At 29.9% G+C, this 22889-nt stretch overlaps 1 protein-coding gene and 1 long non-coding RNA gene across 2 annotated transcripts in view; one reads left to right on the top strand and one right to left on the bottom strand.

The window, feature by feature from the left end:
• TfIIS (RNA polymerase II elongation factor) overlaps window positions 1-22889 on the top strand; it is a 62474-nt gene that overhangs the window by 1406 nt on the left and 38179 nt on the right. The gene's annotated exons all lie outside the window — the stretch shown is intronic.
• On the bottom strand, window positions 6202-12435 carry LOC147806042 (uncharacterized). The gene is made up of 4 exons (XR_015428695.1): window positions 12283-12435; window positions 10396-10475; window positions 9158-9233; window positions 6202-6363 (listed from the first exon to the last, which is right to left on the bottom strand). It is a non-coding gene; the product is annotated as an uncharacterized LOC147806042 (long non-coding RNA).

Here is a 22889-nt window from a genome sequence, read left to right as displayed (position 1 = left end):
GTTGTTAGTTTTAAAAGTTTCACTTATTCTACAAAAGGAAGAATGTTTTGTAAATTTACTGGAATCATACGAGCAATATAAAAGCGTAGAAAAGTTTATAAGACGATGCCCTTCTGACCCCAACTATGATATCAAATCAGGAGCCTTTAGGTCTTTATCCTATAAACAGTACTGTAGTGCTATATATTTTTATACCGGGAAGCGAAGTCACCACGTCAGCAAAACGATTGAAAAAGGGAGTTTTAAATGCAACCATTAAATGAGAGATTCTGTGATCCTAAACAATGCAGAGCTGCGTGATAAAATTTAGCATGCCAAAAAGCCATTTGATTGTAATACTGTAGATTTTCGGTGGGTGTTGGTTACGATTGCTTTGTAGTATAATTTCAGTCCAAAGGGCAGTTCCTGATTTCTGCGAACAACTTGCACAGCCGCTATGTGATTCCGGACTTTAGTCTTTCGCCCATTTTAAGACCTCATCTGTCTATTAACTCAGTTGCAACACCTAACTCCTGCTTGACTCGAGATTTTGAGCCTGATTGGTGCTTCTGTACTGACGACCGCAGTTGTGGCAACGTGTTTTTATGCACTTTTCTGGATTGATCCAAAAGCCAGAAGCAGAGTATTAATATTTCAGCATAGCAAAGATAGAATGCAAGTAAGTGTCTTCTTATTTTATTTTGTGACCTAATGAAATGAAAGAGAATGATATATCCATGCTATTTCTCCCTGATTCTCTCTCCAGACCCCTTCCAGACAATGTTGATTTGGTTGAAGTGTTGACACCTAAAATGCTAATCTATCTAGCGCATACTTCTTCTTTGCAAAAAATCGTCGTACAAGTAAGACTTAAGCGGCTTTTCGTTGTCATCCAATAATATGTAATGTCCACAAAGTCAACTGTTTCTTTGAGTTGAAAAAATAGGACTACGAGATAATATCCATATACTTCAAACTAGACAGAGTGCCTTTTTCAAAGACATGCAAAGAGGTTTCCAGTCATTCAACAAGAAGTCTGACCAGACCATCAAACATCCGCTCTCATATTTCAGAGCGTAATGGCTATTGAAATGAGCTACAGGTGGCGTAGAATAGAACTCTCTACCTACCTCGAACCTATACCTACCTACTTCGACACTTCGAATGCTTTCCCTATTAGCGTGAGGAAAGTCACATGAGAAAGAATTAACGTTATTTTCTGTCTTGATTTTCAAATAGATTAAAAACTTTTAAGTTAAGAAATTATCTGAAACTCAAAACTTCATTGAGCATAGTTCGGAAAAAAAGCATCGTGGAAACTTTAAAAAAGTATTTTTGATAATTAAAAACGAAAAATATTAAGAAAGAGTTAAATATTGTTCAGTCCTTTACAAATGAGAAGAAGAGGAGCGGGAAAAGGGAAGAGTCAAGACATGGAACCGGTCTTTTCCCCAAATGGCGTATTCAAGCGTCGTGATCCCGAGTACATATGTTATTAAAGGGCCATTCTCATAAGTGCAAAAAACATTCGCTGATGCTAACAAAAACCTAAATGAAGAGGGTTTTCTATTATTTATTTTGACACAACATTTTTTTTACTATCTATCTGGACAGCGGAGATTTAATGACCTAGGTAGGTTTTTTCATGATTACCAGTATATCATTCCATGTCTTTGTGCGAGAGGAGAAACTTTAACTTATTTAAGTCATAGAGGTATAGTTTCTAAGAGTCTTATGCTCAATGCTCAGCAATGCAGTTTGCCCTGATTTCATTGTAATGGACATGGCCACGTAAATAGAAAGAGCCTAATTGGTCAACAATTTTCAGGAAGGTAAAATTATATAATGGATGTATTAGCCAGCTAGGTCTGCAAAAATCAACCTTATGGAGCATGCCAGTGACGTTTGGAAGAGAGCAATTAGAACTTGCGTTCTAGTTTTGAAAATTATCTAACACCCTTATGCAACTGAAACACGTACACTTCTTCGATTCGAATTCTTCAAAGCCTTTAGATCATTATTAGATGTAGACCGGTGTCCTAATTCAACTGTAACATTAGGTCACTATCGAAGTAAGAGGGTTACCCATCTAAGAAATTTATCTTTTCCGGCAAGACGCTTGTGATACATTTTTTCTCCACCAATGAAGTAGTTCATACGCGTTTTCTCAACTTAGGGTTGTGGAAAAAATTTTAACTCCGACTCGATGTTATAATATAGTTTCGATCATATCATCGATGTTTGTATCTGTAATCCTGTAAAATATTACTTAAACTCCTTAAATACTTCAAAGTATAAAAAAAAAAATTTCAAATAAAATTTAATAGTTAGTTTGATTTAGAATAATTATTTTAAACAATTTCGTGCGCAATGATGATGAATTTTCATTTTTATGATTCACTTTATTTAACGTTAACTCTCCTTTGATTACTGTGATGCCGCAATTGGCATTACATATTTATATATATTTCCCGCCTTTTAAAATATCTTTAATTACTTAAACTTATTTTATTAATTGAATTATATTTAAATTAAATCAAAGAGTTAATCTTTTAAAGCGAACATGAAATATTTTATTCTTTTCTTATCGATCAATGTAACGGCTGACTTTTTATTTTAATACTAATGTAGACTCATTAATTCACTGCTGCGCCTAATCGAAAACAAAACTCTATTTACATCTCTTTATTATTAGTTTCTTACCTCAAATATGTTCCTGTTACTTGGTTACAATAAATCCCACACTTTTGTTGGCGACTTGCAATCGTCAAAGAATTTTCAAACGTAATATTGATTATGCGGGGTTGGCTTTGTTTTGGCTATGTTATATTTCGATAATTCGCTTATTTTGGATCTCCTAACCATGCTTCTCCACTGTCGGTTGGAAATAATGCATTTCCTTTCAATTACAAATTTGTGGCAAACTAGGAGGGGGGACCTTGCCAGCCTCCCCCAGTTATATTATTGGTTGATAAAACTTAATCTACAAACGCTCCGTGAAAATTATGTGTAAATAATACGCTGATTGAACAATGTTATATTAGTTTTTAATTAAGAGATGCAAATATTTAAAATAACTTAATAGCATTTATAAAGTAATTTCATGAAATTACTTTATAAATGCTATGCATGATTAAAATATAAAATTCCTGCTGGATTAATTTTCTGCAAAATTGAAATCCAAAACTATCTTTATTACGAATCACTTTTAACTCATGTTTGTTTGTTATTTATTACTTATAAAATTAAATTTCCAATATTCGATTAATTACCATTTTTTACAGGATAATCGCAATTATATTATCTCATTACATACGGACACACATTTTCCGATTTGGCTAGATGTATGTGTTTTTTGATGCATAAGTGTATTGAAATTGTAAGAAGATTCGAAATTACAAATTGTAATAAGTTTTTATTTTCCTATACCCTCTGTTACTCTCCACCACCACCATTAACAGGAGAATATTTGCTTTATGATAGGTCAGAAATAGCTTTATCGAACTTAGCCTTCGAAATCGAACTATCGTACAGATTACGCGGGAAAAAACGTTCGTTACATTACAGTTGAATTAGGAAACCGACATTTTTTCGAATAAATCGAACCGAAACCATTAGTTCGATCGAATTTTGTTTCAGCTGCATCAAAATCCTGGATTAAAAATCAGCGTTGCCGAACAAGTGGGAAAAATTATCACTGGAAATATATAATGTGTCCCGTTATAAGACGTAATTGTCAGTAATAGTGGTCCAATGCCTCGTAATAAACCCTCTTTTCTGAAAAATTCTATGACTCGTGCTTTCTGACTCCGCTAAGTGCTAGGCGAAATCATGCTTGTGCATTATAATAGTTAAATGGTTATTTTAGCTGTATAATGCCAATCTCTGTCCCTAGCAAATTTTGTGAAAGTCTTCTCAGTAGTTCTGAGATAATCGACTAATTCTGAACATTCTCTTAACTTTCACAGGTAATACAAAATCAAAGTATAAACAAAAGCACTGTTCAATCATTAATGAAAAAGACAACGTCAAAACCGGCTTTATTATCTGAATAAATATAGAGGAATTAAAAGGTGATTAATAGAAACTCTTCAAAATATAATCGTTCAATCAACTGGCTTTAATTTTCCTATTACTATAAAAGGACTCTAAATGTAACCTCCAGAGTTGACCTTAAATACGCTAATTGCAGGGCTGACCTTAAATATGAAGGGGTGACCTTAAATGTGCTAATTCTGATTATGCTATCTGACCCTATATTTTAGGAATAGTCACAATCTGGGAAATTTGGTCTCCATAGTTTGGTCAAAAGAGCGATTCAAAGTTTCGACTCCTTAAGTGACAAGTGACTCCATAAATTTTGAATACGTTTTTGTTTGATCCTCTTCGCGACTATTAATGTTCATACCCTTTTGACTTCATTTTTCAAAAAGGTTCTAAGAGGGTTCTTCAAAAGGGTTTTAAAAACTAAAAATTATCCTTTATTAATACACTGTTTATAAATGATGCAGATTCTGGTTTGATATTTTAATAATGGGTCGGACGACGGGAAAATTGTGAAAATATGATGTAAGAAATTATAAAACCACACGTTCCTCAAAATCAAACTTTTCCGGAAATTGTCTTTTTTTTAACACGTTCATCGCAACTATCGTGCCAGTGTTGGACTGACGCTATGATATTTCACGCTGGGGCGAGATTAGCAGTGAACGTTTTAAACATGTTAAATAAATCAAGCATCTATGCCGGAAAACAAGATTAATAGTTTTTATTATTATTTTTCATTTCCTTAATAATCTCTCTTTGACATTAAAAATGAAGGCCGTTACCTCCGCCACTCTTCAAATTAACCCTACATTTTGCAAAAGCAAAACGCTCACTTCGCGAAAGCAAAATCTATTAGACATAGAAACTTTAATTTATGAAAGCGCGTAAAAAGATGTATATACCCAGGTTAAAATTTTTGCTGGAATTTGTTTGCTAGACAAGCATATAATGCTATGTACCAGCTAAAATACCAGCATATACTACCATAAATCTTTGCTGGTTCCAGCATAATTACTAGCATTCCATACCATGAATTGGCACACTTTATTGCTGGTCCAGCATACAGAAACCAACTTGTGTTGCTTGAATATCTTGCTGGTCCAGCATAATAAACCAGCTTGTGTTGCTTAAATATCTTGCTGGTCCAGCATACATTAACCAACTTGTGTTGCTTGAATATCTTGCTGGTCTAGCAACAATCAAGACCACAACTTGCTTGTTTTTTATGCTTTACTAGCAATAATTCCATAGCAACAGATGCTTTTTTTATTGCTATTCCAAGCATAATTCTCTACCAACAGTTGCTTGAATATCTTGCTGGTCTAGCAACAATCAAGACCACAACTTGCTTGTTTTTTTATGCTTTACTAGCAATAATTCCATAGCAACAGATGCTTTTTTTTATTGCTATTCCAAGCATAATTCTCTACCAACAGTTGCTTGGAATCTTTGCTATTCTAGCATAAAAATCCGACCACCAGTTGCTTGAAATCCCTGCTATTCTAGCATTACTTTCCTACCACCAGTTGCTTGAAATCTCTGCTATTCTAGCATTATTTTCCTACCACCAGATGCTTGAAATCTCTGCTATTCTAGCATTACTTTCCTACCACCAGTTGCTTGAAATCTCTGCTATTCTAGCATTACTTTCCTACCATCAGTTGCTTGAAATCTCTGCTATTCTAGCATTACTTTCCTACCATCAGTTGCCTGGAATCTCAGCTATTCTAGCATTATTTTCCTACCAACAGTTGCTTGATAACTTTGCTATTCCAGCATTACTTTTTTTACAATCAGTTGCTTTAAATTTTTGCTATTTATATCACTATTATTAATTTCTTATAATCTTTGCTATTCTAGCATTAATTTTCAAATTGTTGCTTTAAATTTTGTTATGTTTAATGCTTTCCTACTAGCAATTATTTTTACTCTTTCTCTACTATGAAGCCCACCTCTCAGGCTTGCTTTTTAACAGTAGGATTATTATGTGTGTATCTAGGATCCCTTTTTTTTTTTTTTTTAACAAATATTAAATATGGTGCAAATATACCTTTTTTGATATTAAATAACAAAACCACAGCTGTATGTCTAACCACAACTCATTTAAATTTTGTGTAAAATATATAATTACCAGTAATCATTTGATTGATATTCATATAAGAGAAGACAAATAAGAAAACTTAAAAAAGATTTATTTTGTTTAAGAATCATTAACTTTAGCAATATTAAAACATATATCCTGGATTTTATCAGATATATATCTGTTTCTTTTCTTCATAGCCTCCTCCATTTCTGTGGCAGTAACTCCTCTTTTCATTAGATATTCTCTCATCTGACCTGAAATAAAAATAAAATGTTAATATGGAAAAAGGCAAATAAAAATAAAAACAAGTTTTTAAAAAACAATAGCACTTGGAAAAGTCTTAACTTTGCTAAAAAAATCTGTTTGTTAAAGAGCAAAAATATTCCAGCTGTGGATGAATTGATGTCTATTTCTGAATAGTTAAAAGCTGAACTTTGTAGTAGTTCTGGTAGTTCTTCAGTAAAAAATAAACAACAAATTTTTAAATCTTTACAAAAATTTCAATTAAGACAATATTTAGTTTGAACTTTCACAATTTTAAACATTTATGTAGCATCTAAGTGATATTTTAAACATCTTTCACTGGAAAATTTTACATTAAGTAGCAGGAAAGCTTCTGCAATTTTTTATATGAGCATGTTAGTCGCTACATTGCCTTTACCTGGGTGACGAGTATGTTGTGTAATCCCTGCCATTCAGATATGTATGACGTTCTTTTTTTTTTTTTTAAATTAATAGAATTTTCAAAGCAATTTATGAAATAAGCTCTGAAATATAAATATTGGATATATAACACAAAAATATATGCATTATACATTATTGGTATTATCTCATTACGTCCTGACAATATTTGAATTTTGGCCTCATAAGAAACTGAAGCGAATACTCCAATAAAATAGTAAAGTTAAACAGCAGAATCTATGTTTTAACCAAATAAACACCTTTTTCGTATCTAAAAACTTAGTGTAGGGAAATATTTTATCAAATTTATAACAAATAGAACTACACTGTCTCCACTACTTAAATTAGCAAAGTTGCAAAAGGCAGAGAGCATATTGTAATTAAAACTGTTGTGATCAGGATTAATTAATGATATCAGAGCCAAAGTAAAAACAGTCATTTATGTAATTTCAATCAGACACATTTGTTAAGGCATTCATAAATTAATAAAATAACTTTCAACTTATAAATTAAAATAGTTCTCATAACACACTGTTACATTCCCAGTCTTTGCCAATGCAGTCAAAGGAAACAGAATATAAACAAACAATATGACAAATTTTGAGACTTCAAAGGAAGTGGTGTTCAGGCAGTGTGGAATTTAAAATAAAGAAGTCAGGCTTCAGAATATATTTTTAGTAAATGGATTGACATTTACTTTCCTTCTTTTGCTAATACTATTGACACTGAAATAAAATTTCAGATGATTAATTTTAATTTAATTGATTTTAATTCAGATAACTGGTAAGAAAGGCAAATATTATATTATTCAAAAATTACAAAGATGTTAAAATCTCAATTGTGAGTTTTTTTGTAATTTATTAATGCATCTATTGCACAGCAGTATACACCTTTTATGTTATAAAAAAGTTTATCAAATGAATAAATACCTTACTCAATAAGCAATGCTTAAATATGCTAAGACCATTTTACAAGGAGTAACCCTATATTTATTTATTAGGAGGAGTAACCCTATTAATTCCTTTTTTTTTTCTAAAAGATTTTCTGTAAAATGGATTGAGTAATAAACTCTCAAAATAAAAGTAAAATTTAAAGAAAAATAAATATTACTTGATTTAGTATATACTAAGGTTAGTTGGTTTAAATTAGATATTTTAATTTTTTTAATTACAAAGTCATACAAACATTGTTTTAAATTATTTTAATATTTTCAAAATGCTTTTTTTTTACATTAAGATATTTTAACAAAAAATATTTAAAATTCATTTGTCTTTCCATTTTATATTTAATCTAATGCTACACTGTGTTTTTAAGAGGATGTCATACCATGGGAGTAATTTTTCATCACAAATTTTGTTTCAATTCCATAACTAGACCTGAAAAATAACTGCGCACCACAGTGGGAAGTCAAAAAAAAAAAAAAAAAAAAAGGAGAGAGAGAGAGAGAGATGAAACTTAAATAAAAAAAACTAGTACCTTTTCCCAATCGTTATATGCATATAGTATACATATAACCATTTAATGATCCAAAAACATCAAAATTGAGACTCAAGATAACAGAATTTTCAATTCTATGTCTCCATTATGACTTGTACAGTACTCTGTCAAGCTTTTTCTGAACGATACTTATTTTGTGAAAATTTAGACATAATTTTTGAAAATTAAAAATTATATTAAAAAATCAACACACAATTATAATAAAAATATGGATTTATTGTTTCCTACGATACACATAATAAAATTTTAAGAAAAAATACTTTGTGAAACGACCATTTTTTCCTGAAGTTGAATTTGTGAAGGTACCGCTAAATGGTAGTAAATTCGGTTTGGACAGACCCCTGTTGCAGGTAACTTAAATTTTACTGATGGATCAAAATTTTGATGCTTCAGTATCTATCAATTTGGCTTGGAAAGATTCATGTGGAAGGAGAGTTCCATCACAATTCCCATATTTCAAAGTTGCAAGGAATAGATTAAATGTATTTTGCCTCTCCAAATATTTAAAAAGAAAGTTCTTTTAATTTAGTATGTTTAACAAATTTTTCACATATTTATATTTTTATTGTTAAATTAACTTTTTATAGTCATATTATCTCTAATATGAATCTTTTGCAAAAATATATTTTAAACTAAGTAAAAAATGTCCAAATGAAAAGGACCTATTGCTATCAATTACAGAAAGAAAAAAAACGGGGGAAATAATTCTTGGAGTTTTCTTTTTCCACAACATAATTTTGTTTAAAGTTTCCTTAAGCAAAGCAACCCCTCATTAAAAACAATCATCCCTCCAACACAAACACTAGATGGCGTGTTTAAAACCTTGATTAACATACAATTTTAAACTAAATACTTAAGTACTTCACTTACTTCCTGCCAATTCTCACACCCTTCTGTCCATGCTGTCAGTTTATTGGCTCCTGTAATGTCCTCTTCAATGGATTTTCTAAATCAAAATAAAACATTCACATTATAAATTTAAAGTTATAAATATTCATAAAAAAATAAGTTTTATAAATAGTTATTGGAAAATGGGTGATTAACCAAATTTAATATGAATTGTATATTCTGAGAGAATATACATATTTCTAACTGAAATGCTAGGTAGAAAACATAAGTTAGTTACTCTAAGTTAAGTCACGATTAGAGCAAATGAACACATAAAGAATAAGTATTAAAATTTAAAAGTATTGTTCATTGGTTTAAGTCTCAACTTAAATAAAAAAATTTTAGAGAAATCAGCAATTTCAAAATTCATGAAGCATTCAAATACAAGTTTTTCCAAATATCCACTGATATTCATAGCTTTGAAATTTTTGTTAATATATTGCTGTGTTAATAAAGCAAAATTGCATTAATACTCGGACGGCAATAAATTATAGCATTTTCTGAATAACAGTATAATCGAAAAAAAATTTAGGTAAAAATTTTTTAGAACTACGAACAAAGTAAAAATATGTTTTTTTTTTTTTTTCCATCCTTCATTTACGTCTTCATTACAAAAAGCGGTATTATTTAAAAGAGAATGGATTTATTTTGCAAAAAGCATTTCAACTAATTCCTATAAAATACAATCCTTATACACCATATTTTCATTATAATATAGGAATGTCACCTTTTAAAGTGAAAATACAGCAGGTAGATTAACTAAGAGCCACACATGCATTTGCTCATGTAGACAGCATATATGCTAATTTTTATGTTCTACGAGTTGTGATCAGTAAATTCAGTGTAATTTTTTTATCAGTAAACTTGATAATATGTTTTCAGAAAATCAAATACTTTTAATTGTTAGACACAAAATAAAGAGCACAAATAAAGAGCATATAGAAGTGGTTATTATAACTAAAAGCACAATTCAAGAGTCTGAATATCGTATTAAATGTAATCAGGATTTTAATAACCACATAGCGATAGTAGTTTTAACTGTCTAAAAGCAGTCAAAACCCCATTTGAATTTATAAAAAATCAGAGAAAATAAGGTAAAACTAAGCGTAATCACTGAAATTTGCATAATAACACAATAAAAATATTTGCTTTTTTAAAACCATTTGAAATTCCAGAGCAATAACAATGGAAAAAGCAATTGAGAAACAACATAGATTTACTTGTGTTTAGAAGCTTTCCCTTGTTGCATATCAACAGTCAGCAGGCTACATCTGGCTCACTAGTCGCAGGCTGTGCACCACTATAATATTTCAAATATAGAGCAAAAGAAACAGCATTAAAATAAATAGAAGTAGATACCTACACTAATAAAAATAAATCTAATTATAGATGAAAAAGCTGAAGATAAATTCACAACACCTTTTGTTATAGTGATTTTATTTTAATCAACCAACTTAAATTTTTTAAAATTTCCTACATTTTCTTTTTGTTTACTTTGCAAAATAATTTTTTAAATCCCGGCTGTGAATTCGTGAATTTATTATAAATCAATTTAAACATTTCTAATGTTAGCTATAACAAAATTAAAAAAAAAATATTGATTACATTGATATAACAATGCTCAAGAAAATTAATGATTTTTAAAATGTTTTAGTCCTTACATATTTATTAATTTTTTTTTTTTTAAATGTATTTACTTTATTAAAAATAAGGAAATGCCATTGACAAATCAAGCATGTTTTTCAAAAAGATTCAAATAAAAATAGTTAGGTTAAAAATAAATATTTGAAATAATTGATAGACATTTTTTATAGACTCTAATTTGTAATATATTTTTGGTAATTCTAAATCACAAATTTGATTCATTATTAAATTGTTCAAATTATTAATTGTAAATCACAAAATTGTTCATTATTAAATACTCTGAAATTAAAATTCAAAAGTTTTGTTTACTTAATATTTGCATTAGAAAATATTATCTTAAATAAAATAAAACAGTTAATTTTTTTTCCTTCTTTTTACAAAAAGAATTTATTTTAACATTACATTTCAATAGAATAGGACAACAGCAAGCCAAAATTTTAATCATAACTGCGAATAAATAAATTTTAAAATAAAAAATTATTTTAATAGAAATTATACAAACGTTACTTTAACATTATCTTCAAATGCTAAAACTACAGTCGAACTCGTTTATAGCGAGCACAAAGGGACCGTAACATGTACTCGTTAAATCCGAGTGCTCGTAATAAACGGGTCCTTAAGGCAGGCTTGCAACCAGAAGAGGGGTGGGGGGTTGGGAGGTCAAATTATTGAGTTTGCATAAAATTTAATTAATACTTACCTACTTTAATTAATTTAATTAAATACTTTTCTTAATTTAATGATAACTATCCCCCCCAACCAGCAAAAAATTTCTAGTTGCGCTACAGTCTTAAAGGAAAGAAGCAATAAACGGAAAGAAAAATAAAGGAAAAGATTCTTACCAAAACATTTATTTTTTTCATTAATCTACATATTTAAAATAGTACTTTGTTAGCTTACTTTGAAGTTTCAGTTAACGGTTTTTTTTTATTGTGAGCGCATTTCTTATCATTTTGAAAAAAAGATTGCAAGACAGAAAAATATTGCTCGCTAAAACCGGGTCTTGCTCGTTAAAAGCGACTTCTGTTCCATAGACTTTACATTGATCCAACCAAATATTCTCGTTTCCCTCGGTAAATCCGAGTTCTCGTTAAATCCGAGCTCGTTATAAACGAGTTCGACTGTATTATATAACATGACGCAAACAATTAGAGAAATTAAATATGATTTAAAAGCTAATTTCGTCACACAAAAAAATTAGGACGGTAATATAAGTATTTAAGATGCAACATTTTTACTGTAAACTAAAATAAGACTTAAACAGAATCTTTCTTAAAAGAATTCAAAATGTAAATAGACCGCTAAGCCTAACATGATTGCAATTCAATGCTAATAACAACATTATAATATAGATAATAAATGCGCACGCATTATTTAAATGAAACTCAAATCAACTATTAATAATAAAGATAAAGTACATTTAAATAATAGTGATAATAATAAATAACATAAAGAAAACTCACCTCATTCATATGAATCTGCCGCCGCCATGTGTGTAAACAATTGGAGCAAGGTGCAAACGAGTTTAGTCATGAAGAGAGCGCACCAGTTTTACGGATCAAAAGTTGAAAAAGTTCAGTAAAAATTCACTAATTGAAGGGAGTAAAAGAACGTTCAGTCTATTTAGTCTCAGAGAGCGCATTTTAATAGAATTTTATTAAAATGTACATTTTTTTCTTTTCTTTTTTTTCTATGTTATTACTTGAATGCGCTTTTTATATTGCATATAAATATTTATGAGAAAAGCAACAAATAGAAAAAACAAATTAACTCGATTAACTAAATATAATCGATGAAAAATAGTTTTATTGAATAAAATTTTCAACTTTTTAATTATTTATTTTATTAAGAAACAAATTTATTATGACATTCAGTTATTTATTTAGTTTATCAAAAAATAAAAAAAACATCAATTTTTTTATTTATTTTCCTTTTTTAAACTATCTGATATTAATTTCCGAGTTGTTTTCTATCAATTATTTATATATAATTAAGGGTTTTATGTTCCTTGTAATAATAAATAAATATTTTAAAATAAATCTACATATTTAATAACTCTATATAAACATATTTAATAAAATGCATATAGATAATAAATAAATATATATTTTTTTATCTAGTTATCGCAAAAATGTACTGTTTCTTAACTTTACATTCACTAAAAAAAACAGTTTTTGATATTTGCTTTCGAAAATAATGACAGAATTGTGACAATGACAACAATTATGAAGAAAAAAAAAAAAAAAAATAAGGACAACATTGTTCTAACAGTTTTTCTTTCTCTCTTTTTTTATGTACTTGCACATTAATTAAATGCTGGCTAATATGAAGATTTTATTAAAGCTTTTAAAAGCTTTTATTGAAGATTTTATTAAAGCTTAAATTAAACTTTTAAAATCACAGTGATCAAGCTTAACACTGGATACTGTAAAGATCTCGAAAATTAATTAAATTGAACAATAAAGGACATATTTTTAATAAAAATTTAATTACTTTCTAATAAAAATAAGTAACTAATTTTTTCACGAAATTTTCTTATGTTACGGTGTGATTTGCCGGAAAAGCAAGCTACGCACATTATGAATAGGTCTTTCAAATTTATTTTAAACGTTACATAATTCAAGGTATTGAGCATTTGATTTCTAAAGCTGTACGAGAGCTGTGGGTGATTTTTATGGGTTTCTAAATAGTAGCGTAGCTACTTTTGGGGCTCCCAGGGCAAACACCCTGCCAACACGTGGAGCACCCTCAATCTCTGGATACCAAATACTTTTAACAGGTAGTGAAATATCTTTTTATTGAGAAAGTATTTTGGGATCCCCTGGGCATTGTCCTGTTTGCCCAACTGTTAAGACATCCCTGTTTCTTACGACACAATGGCAATTCAAACAGGCACTCATTCTTTACCGCATCTTTGGAATTGACCCCAGATGGAATTGACCCCTCAAATATTATTTTCGTTATAAAGTTAACACAACAGTTATATTAACTAGTTTGAAAAGAACCAAATGGGAAATAAAAATATGATTCAGAGTTACTCCTCGGGCTATTGGCGACTGTTTGGGAAACATCCCAAAGGATGAGAGAGAAAGTTTTTTATTGTTTTTCATTTAGTTTTTTAGATTTTATTTTCAATTGCAAAATTCCTTAAACGGTAACTAGTTTAATAATCGAAAAAGCACAATATTCATTTTAGAGTAACTGCGGAACATATTGACACCATAGAGTTGAAATACTATCTCAACTATATATAGTTGACACAGGTGACACATATATGCTTGACACAGGTGGAAAATCTCAAGAACCATTCCTACTGTATAAAAAATATTTTCTTTTATGGTTTTTGGTTATGAGAATAAGAAACTGATTAGCGAAATATATTTTCCGAAGAAGAATTTACTAATAAGGTTTTGTTTGAATTTCCATCAAATTGGCAAATGTTGTTTTTTCGCATGCAGCGTGAATATCTCTATTGACCAAGCAAGAAAAACCACGTGGGTTAAATTTTCTTTTGTTACGTAGCCCATTGTCTTTACAAATATTTATGACTTACATTATAAAAATAAATTGGATGTTGTATGTGATTTAAACGTATAAACGAATTATAACAATTAAACGTAACGAATTAAACGTATAAACAAATTATAAAATTATAACATGACAAGCCTTAAGGCTTGTCATGTTATAATTTTATATTTTTATTTTATATTCGTCTTTGAACAGCCAACCCAGATAATAATAATACTATATAAATAAAATTAATACATGAAATAATTATGTGTGTTCATTTTGAAAATACTTACAATTTTTATTAAATGCACATTTTACACAATTAAAAGGCATTATGTAAAATTAAAAAAAATATTTGCTCAATTCATTTTCATAGCATCACTATATGCAAATGAATATTTTTGCAATATGTAATAAAGATGGACTATGTTTTTATTTTTCTCGTTACACGTAAAAAATAGTTAATTTAATTTTGATCTGTACCTCAGAAACATTACTTCAAATTAAAGTCGGACATAAATTTGAATGAAAGAATCTTAAGGGAATATATTTTTCTGCAATATTGACTAAATTTTTTTTAACGTGATATTCTATGTAATGTAAAAAGTCACGGGCCCTGTTCTGTTGCTGCCTAAGAAATTCATTTGGCTAGAAATGTCAAGCTGTATATTTCTCAAATAGAACTATGTGAAAATGCTGGCTATTTCGGTTAGAAAACCTAAATTAATAGAAAAAAAAATTCCATATCATTATTATGTTCTTAAGCATCCTCATGTTTCCAGGAAACCTTGTTAATAATATGTTTTGGTTACATTATAGCGAATGCAATATTTAATTTGAATGTAATCCCAAAAATATTTCTAAATGAAGCAAATTTAAATACATTATGTATACCAGCGATAATGAACTAGTATTAAAGTTAGATTCAGGTTAAAATTTTTGCTATTTATTTGCTAGACAAGCTTGAAATGCAATATACCAGCGAAAAAAAAAAAAAAAACCAGCATGATCTAGCAAAAATATTTGCTTGTACCAGCAAAATTACTAGTATGTCATGGTATGTATTGGTACACTTTATTTGCTTGTCTAGCATACAGATACCAGCTTGTGTTGCTGGAATATCTTGCTAGTCTTGCAACAATCACGGTCATCACTTGCTAGTTTTCTGTGCTATTCCAGCATGAGAATTCTACCATCGGTTGCTAGGAATTTTTGCTATTCCAGCAAGAGAATTCTACCATCCGTTTCTAGGAATTTTTGCTATTCCAGCATGAGTTTGAAATCAACATATTTTTGTTGCTGGTACCAGTCTGAATTTTGATGAGCATGCATGAATTTTGCCTTATATGAGACTTAATAAATACACAAAAAATATTTTTGGAATGATAACAACAAAGTTGAACAGTTTTTACCGCTTTTTCCAACTAAAGATAAAGTCTGTAAGGTTTTTACTTTTAACACATAACCATCTGGAAGAGACCTTATAGGGAAGCAAACTGCTTTGCATTTTTTATTCTTACATTTTACAAATTTTGTATTTATTTACTCTCCATAATAACAATTTTATAATCTTCATAATAAAATTTAAATAAGTTCTAAGGACCTACTTTAAATAAATATAACAAGGTCTAAGGATTTGATAAAAATAAAAAATTCTGTTTTCGCCTAAGCTGTCTGTAGAGCACATTAAGCTGTCAAGTATAAAAAAGCATGTAATAGATTGTTAAGGTATATCTACCTTTCCATGCTTGGGAGCCAGCTTAAACAGCTAATAAGCATGAGATGCTTGCACATAGCATATCATGCTATTACGATGAATGCTAGGTATCTAGCATGGGATGCTGGCAAGCAAAAAAAGCATATAATAGCTTGTTAAGGTACCTACCTCTCCATGCTTGGGAGCCAGCTAAAACAGCTTATAAGCATGACATGCTTCTACATAGCATATCATGCTAGTACGATGTATGCTAGGTATCTAGCATGTGATGCTGGCAAGCATAAAAAAGCATGTAATAGCTTGCTAAGGTACCTACCTAACCATGCTTGGGAGCCAGCTTAAACAGCTAATAAGCATGAGATGCTTATACATAGCTTATCATGCCAGTACGATGTATGCTAGGTATCTGGCATGTGATGCTGGCAAGCATAAAAAAGCATATAATAGCTTGCTATGGTACCTACCTTACCATGCTTGGGAGCCAGCTAAAACAGCTTATAAGCATGAGATGCTTGTACATAGCTTATCATGTTAGTACGATGTATGCTAGGTATCTAGCATGTGATGCTGGCAAGCATATACTAGCATGAAAATCTAGCAGACCTAGCAATACATAGCAAAAACTAGCAAATTTTTGTTGCTAGTACCAGCATGAATTTTGACGTGGGTAGTGTCTGTAGAAAAATTAACATTCGAGCATTATTAACTATTAAACTTGTAGTAATAGAAAAACTCTTAAGTGCTTCTTCTGTGAAGCTAATTCGCTTTTTCTTACATTGCATTTAGTTATGCTGCGCAAATATTAAAAGATTTGAAATTTTGGAGAAAAATAAAGATGTAGAAAAATAAGTAGGAAGTACGACGAAATAAAAAAAAATTAACATTTGATAATTGATTCGGGAAATATTAATTGTTAATAATGTAGTAAAAAATACTGCAATCTGCATCTCTCTGGAATGCAGCAACGGACTTAAAATTTGACAGATTTAAAGAGCCTTTTATTTCTAAAGTTAAAGCCAGGTAGTTTTTTTTTTTTTTTTTTTTTTTTCAAAATTCTAATTTTCTGAAATTTGGTATATCTGTAAATGCCTTTATTTTCCTGAATGTATCAACTTTTTTTGCTTTGAACATTGACTATTCATCCATTGATGTAGAATTAATTGTCTTTCCGTCATATCTTCGTGCTAAGGTTGAAGGCAATGGAAAGTTACTTAAGAGAAAAAGAGAGAAATTCGGTGTTACTAGATGTAAATCTTAGCATTTATATTGAAATTTTGGAGAAAAAAAATTAATACAAAAGAAAGAAATACCAAAGTCTCGTTGAGGAGTAAAGTTACTTCTTATTTATTTCTTTTTTTTGAGCAAGGAAATATAAATATTTGTTTTCCTTAGACTCAATTTTTTTTCTCACTATATTGATATAGTTACGGTTAACCATTCATTACGTCACCATTTCATTACGATTATCGTATTGAAAACATGTTCTTACATAAAACTGAAAAAAAATCTATATTTTGTTTACAAAATGTTCTTACGAAAAACTGAAATAATTGTGTACATTTTGTTGACATAATGTTCCTTATTTTTGAGAAAAATATCGGCTGTTGAGGGGGAAAAAATCATTGGTGAATGCGACGCAAATAGCAAGGATCGGAGTGAGAAAGGATCGGAGCCTTCTAATCTCTTAAAAATGTATTATAAATTATAATATAATTTGCGTTAACTTAAACAATGAATTTTAAGGGAAGAAATCCAAAATTGGAAAGAAATGAGTCAAATAGTTTCTCAGCAATATATATTTTTTAAAGTAGAACTCTTTGTTCAAGATTGCAAATCTAGATTTTGCCACTAAAATTATCCAAAATAAGATTATTCTAAAACTTGTGCACTGTGAAATTTATTTACTTTTTAATTTTAATTTAATTAAGTGAATGGGGAAAAATACTGTCCTAAGAAAGATGACAATCAAGATTACATTTAGTGCGCGAAAATAAATTATTAGATCAAAAGTTTTTTTAGTGTTTTGGATTGTTTTCTCATTTACCGAATTTTCTTATTCATGGTGTTGGTCACATGTAATAAACAATTACAGCATCTCTCAATTTTTTTTTTTCAATCGTAACTTATTGGGCATTCTCTCTTGAAACCGAAAATCGTATTGTTTTTCGTTTTCTCCAAATGTTTAATTATTTAGTTATTAAACATTTCAATTGCTCGATAAGGCTTCCGTAAGTAATGCAATCAAAAACGATCCCTGATTGGTTATGACGTCACATGTGCTGAATGTAAACGTGCCGCCTCCACCGCAAAGGCTATTTCAATGCTCTTTTAGTTTTGATATCATTTATATCGTATGAACATCCTTTGTAAATTATTAGAAAAAATTGTGTGAATTAAATTTACGGTTTTGAGTGTGTGTGCAAAAGGAAAGAAAGATTTTAGAACTTCAAATTATTTATTTATCACTAAAATTTCCTAAGAAATGATTATGCAACTTTCACAGGGAATCAAAAAAAAAATTTTTTTTTGGCTGAAATCAGTGGTGTTAAAGTTGATAGAAAATATTATTTTATTCCACTTATTTTTTATTTAAAATAATGCTTTATTACAGATTAGTTGCTTGATTAAAATCAATGATATACACTTAGGATGATATACAGAAATGATATACAATTGATGAATGATTTTATTATTCGGTATTGCATTAAAACAAATCAGTATTTTCATGAAAAGTAGTATTTTCATATTTCACTGAAAAATATGCATTCATCATCGCTACTGTAAGGTTCGCATAAGTTTAATTTTATAACAGCAGAGAATAACTTAACTTTCATATAAAAAGGTGACAACATTCAGAGATGTAAATAGAACGCTTCGCAAAAGCATATACTTCGCTGTTATTATTTTTCATTAAATACTTTTATAAAATATCTCTTCGCTTATTTACTGTATAGCATATTAATTAAATTCCTTATCATTCAACTTAATCCTACCGCTACGAGATCAAGTCTATGGATCAAAGAAAGAATCTTTTGAAAGTTGTTCACGTACAACATCTTCGTCCATATCACATGCGAGATGCGCCAGTCACCCAGGAAGAAGAGAGCTCGGAAGAAGAGGAAGAATCAGTTTCCGAATTACATCCAGTAGAAAACATCCAGGATTCTGAAAATTACCCGAACATCATATCGAGCCGCTGCGATCTGCGACGCAATCGACACCCGCCTGAAAGACTTATTAGACAAAATCTCTCCTAGAACCTTAATGTTTACGCCTCAATGTAAATATCTACATTTAGCATTGAGCGGGGCCGAATGTAAGGTTCGCATAAGTTTAATTTTAAAACAGCAGAGAATAACTTAACTTTCATATAAAAAGGTGGCAACATTCAGAGATGTAAATAGAACGCTTCGCAAAAGCATATACTTCGCTGTTATTATTTTTCATTAAATACTTTTATAAAATATCTCTTCGCTTATTTACTGTATTGCATATTAATTAAATTCCTTATCATTCAACTTTATCCTACCGCTAGGAGATCAAGTCTATGGATCAAAGAAAGAATCTTTTGAAAGTTGTTCACGTACAACATCTTCGTCCATATCACATGCGAGATGCGCCAGTCACCCAAGAAGAAGAGAGCTCGGAAGAAGAGGAAGAATCAGTTTCCGAATTACATCCAGTAGAAAACATCCAGTATTCTGAAAATTACCCGAACATCATATCGAGCCGCTACGATCTGCGACGCAATCGACGCCCGCCTGAAAGACTTATTAGACAAAATCTCTCCTAGAACCTTAATGTTTACGCTTCAATGTAAATATCTACATTTAGCATTGAGCGGGGCCGAATGTAAGGTTCGCATAAGTTTAATTTTATAACAGCAGAGAATAACTTAACTTTCATATAAAAAGGTGGCAACATTCAGAGATGTAAATAGAACGCTTCGCAAAAGCATATACTTCGCTGTTATTATTTTTCATTAAATACTTTTATAAAATATCTCTTCGCTTATTTACTGTATTGCATATTAATTAAATTCCTTATCATTCAACTTTATCCTACCGCTAGGAGATCAAGTCTATGGATCAAAGAAAGAATCTTTTGAAAGTTGTTCACGTACAACATCTTCGTCCATATCACATGCGAGATGCGCCAGTCACCCAAGAAGAAGAGAGCTCGGAAGAAGAGGAAGAATCAGTTTCCGAATTACATCCAGTAGAAAACATCCAGTATTCTGAAAATTACCCGAACATCATATCGAGCCGCTACGATCTGCGACGCAATCGACGCCCGCCTGAAAGACTTATTAAGGCTTGGTTTCTTAGGACAGGACGCCGTCAGCTGGAAATCAGCGCTAACCTCTGATTGGTCCATTTGTGAGTTTGATAGTATGCGTCATCGAACGCTCATCTTGAACTACAATTGCCGTCCAACTCAACTGCAGTTGGATTACAACGTGACGTTAACCACAGAAGCAATGGCGGACAACATCCAACAGCACATTGAAATCAGCCAAGATTTTGATTTTGACATTAAACATAGCTTCTTCATAAACATAGCACTCTTCATTTAACTCAGCTATAATGTGTTTTTTCTTGGACAAAGTCATTATTTGTTCTCTAAAACACTGGTCGATAATAACAAAATCAATACAAATTCAAAATAAATATTTGTTTACGTTATTAACGCATGCGCAATGAGAGATAATGTCTGCGTAGGACCGACTGCTCACGCTGAGCTAACAAAAAAGTATTTTTTTGGCGTCAGCTCTACGTCAACTTTCCGCTGACGCCCAGATAAGGCGCTAGTTCTAAGAAACCAGGCCTTGAGCTAACAAACCAGTATTTCGTTGGCGTCAGCGGGACGTTGACGTCCCGCTGACGCTGAGATAAGGCGCTTGTCCTAAGAAACCAGACCTTTAGACAAAATCTCTCCTAGAACCTTAATGTTTACGCTTCAATGTAAATATCTACATTTAGCATTGAGCGGGGCCGAATGTAAGGTTCGCATAAGTTTAATTTTATAACAGCAGAGAATAACTTAACTTTCATATAAAAAGGTGGCAACATTCAGAGATGTAAATAGAACGCTTCGCAAAAGCATATACTTCGCTGTTATTATTTTTCATTAAATACTTTTATAAAATATCTCTTCGTTTATTTACTGTATTGCATATTAATTAAATTCCTTATCATTCAACTTTATCTTATACTACAATCTATGTGCTATAATACAAAAATTCAAATAATGTAACTTAATTTTGCTTCCTTTTTTTCTTTCTTTCTTCATTTTATTTATTTACCTATTTTTCAACTGAGTTGAAGGATTTTCTTCTTAAGTAAATATTTACTAGTGCAGTTAATGTCTTGTTTTTTTTTTACAATATATTAAATATTTACATTCATATTAACACTTATATTTATTATTCCTTGAGTAAATAGGAATTTCGCTGCATTTAGAAATTTTCATTTCCACTTTTAAATTTGCAAATTTTAATTTCTGTTCCTGTAACGTAGTATTTACAAAATATGGTTAATGTTAATTTCTCTTCTCATTTTTGCAAACTATTTGTCAATGCTTGCAATGAAAAATTCAAAAATAGTAAAATTAATACATTATGCATTTTTAATTAAAAACTAGAGAATAATAATAAAAAATAAACATATAAAAAATGGAGAAAAAAATTCTAATGCACATTCTTTATTATTTATTAATTAATTGAAAAATAGATAGAAATGTTTATATTTTTGTCATTATTTTTATTCTTTAAGTAAATAGGAACTTTGCTACGGCGAAAAATTATTTTTATATGCATTTATAAAATTAATTCATGTTTCTGTAATGTAGAACTAAATAAATGCATATGCTTGATTTCAAGTACTCTTATGATATAGATTAACGTAATTAAAATAAAGTTACTAAAATCTACTGGAATATATTAATTTTTTTCTTTTAACTTTTAAATTTTTTTGAAAGATTGAATTTAAAGTTTTGCTGAGATCACAAGTTTTTTAAAAGGCTACTGCTATGCTGATGAAAATTCACTGCTTTGAATTCATTCGTAAATAAATAAAAAATATCAATAACTTATGCTTTCCTACATTTTAAAATCTAAAACTGTACTATGTAAAAAATTAATTCAACATTTCCTTCACTTAACGTAAAAATAAATCTTCGAAGGGAATTTGAATAAACTTTAAAATTGATTAATATGATTTTTAAAAAAATCAAAGAAAAAAAAATTTTTTTTTTGTATTTATAACCCATCCTTTTAACAATAATACCAGACATACACAAACTCATTCTAGCATCTTTTTTTATTGAACTAAAATATCTTAAATATTCAGAACTGGAAAATTTCGTCAACTATTCGCGTCAGTGGGTACCATTAAACTTTACCATATTATAAAAATACGTTACCCACATTTTTAGTAAGTTACATTAGAGCTCAATTTATTATACGGATGGTTATTGACCATCTGAATGATTTAATTATGAAAATTTAAGTGAAGGCAAGAACGTATTAGCTTTCACAGCACAACAATTGTAAATGAACGGCAGATGGGCACGTCGTGTGACGTCAATTCCGGAATAATCACGTGACTCTCTGTTTCTGGTGAAACGAAAGCGTTTTTTGCTTAAAAATAACTTAATAACTCTTAGGAAAGTAATAAAGTGCTTTCTAGGAGTTTCAAGAAATTCCGAATGCATTAAGATTATTAAAAAAAATGGACTTTAATTGTCCATTTCAAGGGTCGAAAAAATAATATAATAATCTGCTTTTTTTTTGGTTTTTTTACGTACGTTTTAATTAGTGTACTTAAAATTAATAAATACTAT

This window comes from Parasteatoda tepidariorum, chromosome 8 (genome assembly GCF_982258835.1).
Source record: "Parasteatoda tepidariorum strain Cologne lab strain chromosome 8, Ptep-v5.0, whole genome shotgun sequence".
Taxonomy (NCBI): domain Eukaryota; kingdom Metazoa; phylum Arthropoda; class Arachnida; order Araneae; family Theridiidae; genus Parasteatoda; species Parasteatoda tepidariorum.
The sequence above is the reverse complement of the archived record's forward strand: the minus strand, read 5'-3'. Positions and strand labels throughout refer to the sequence as shown.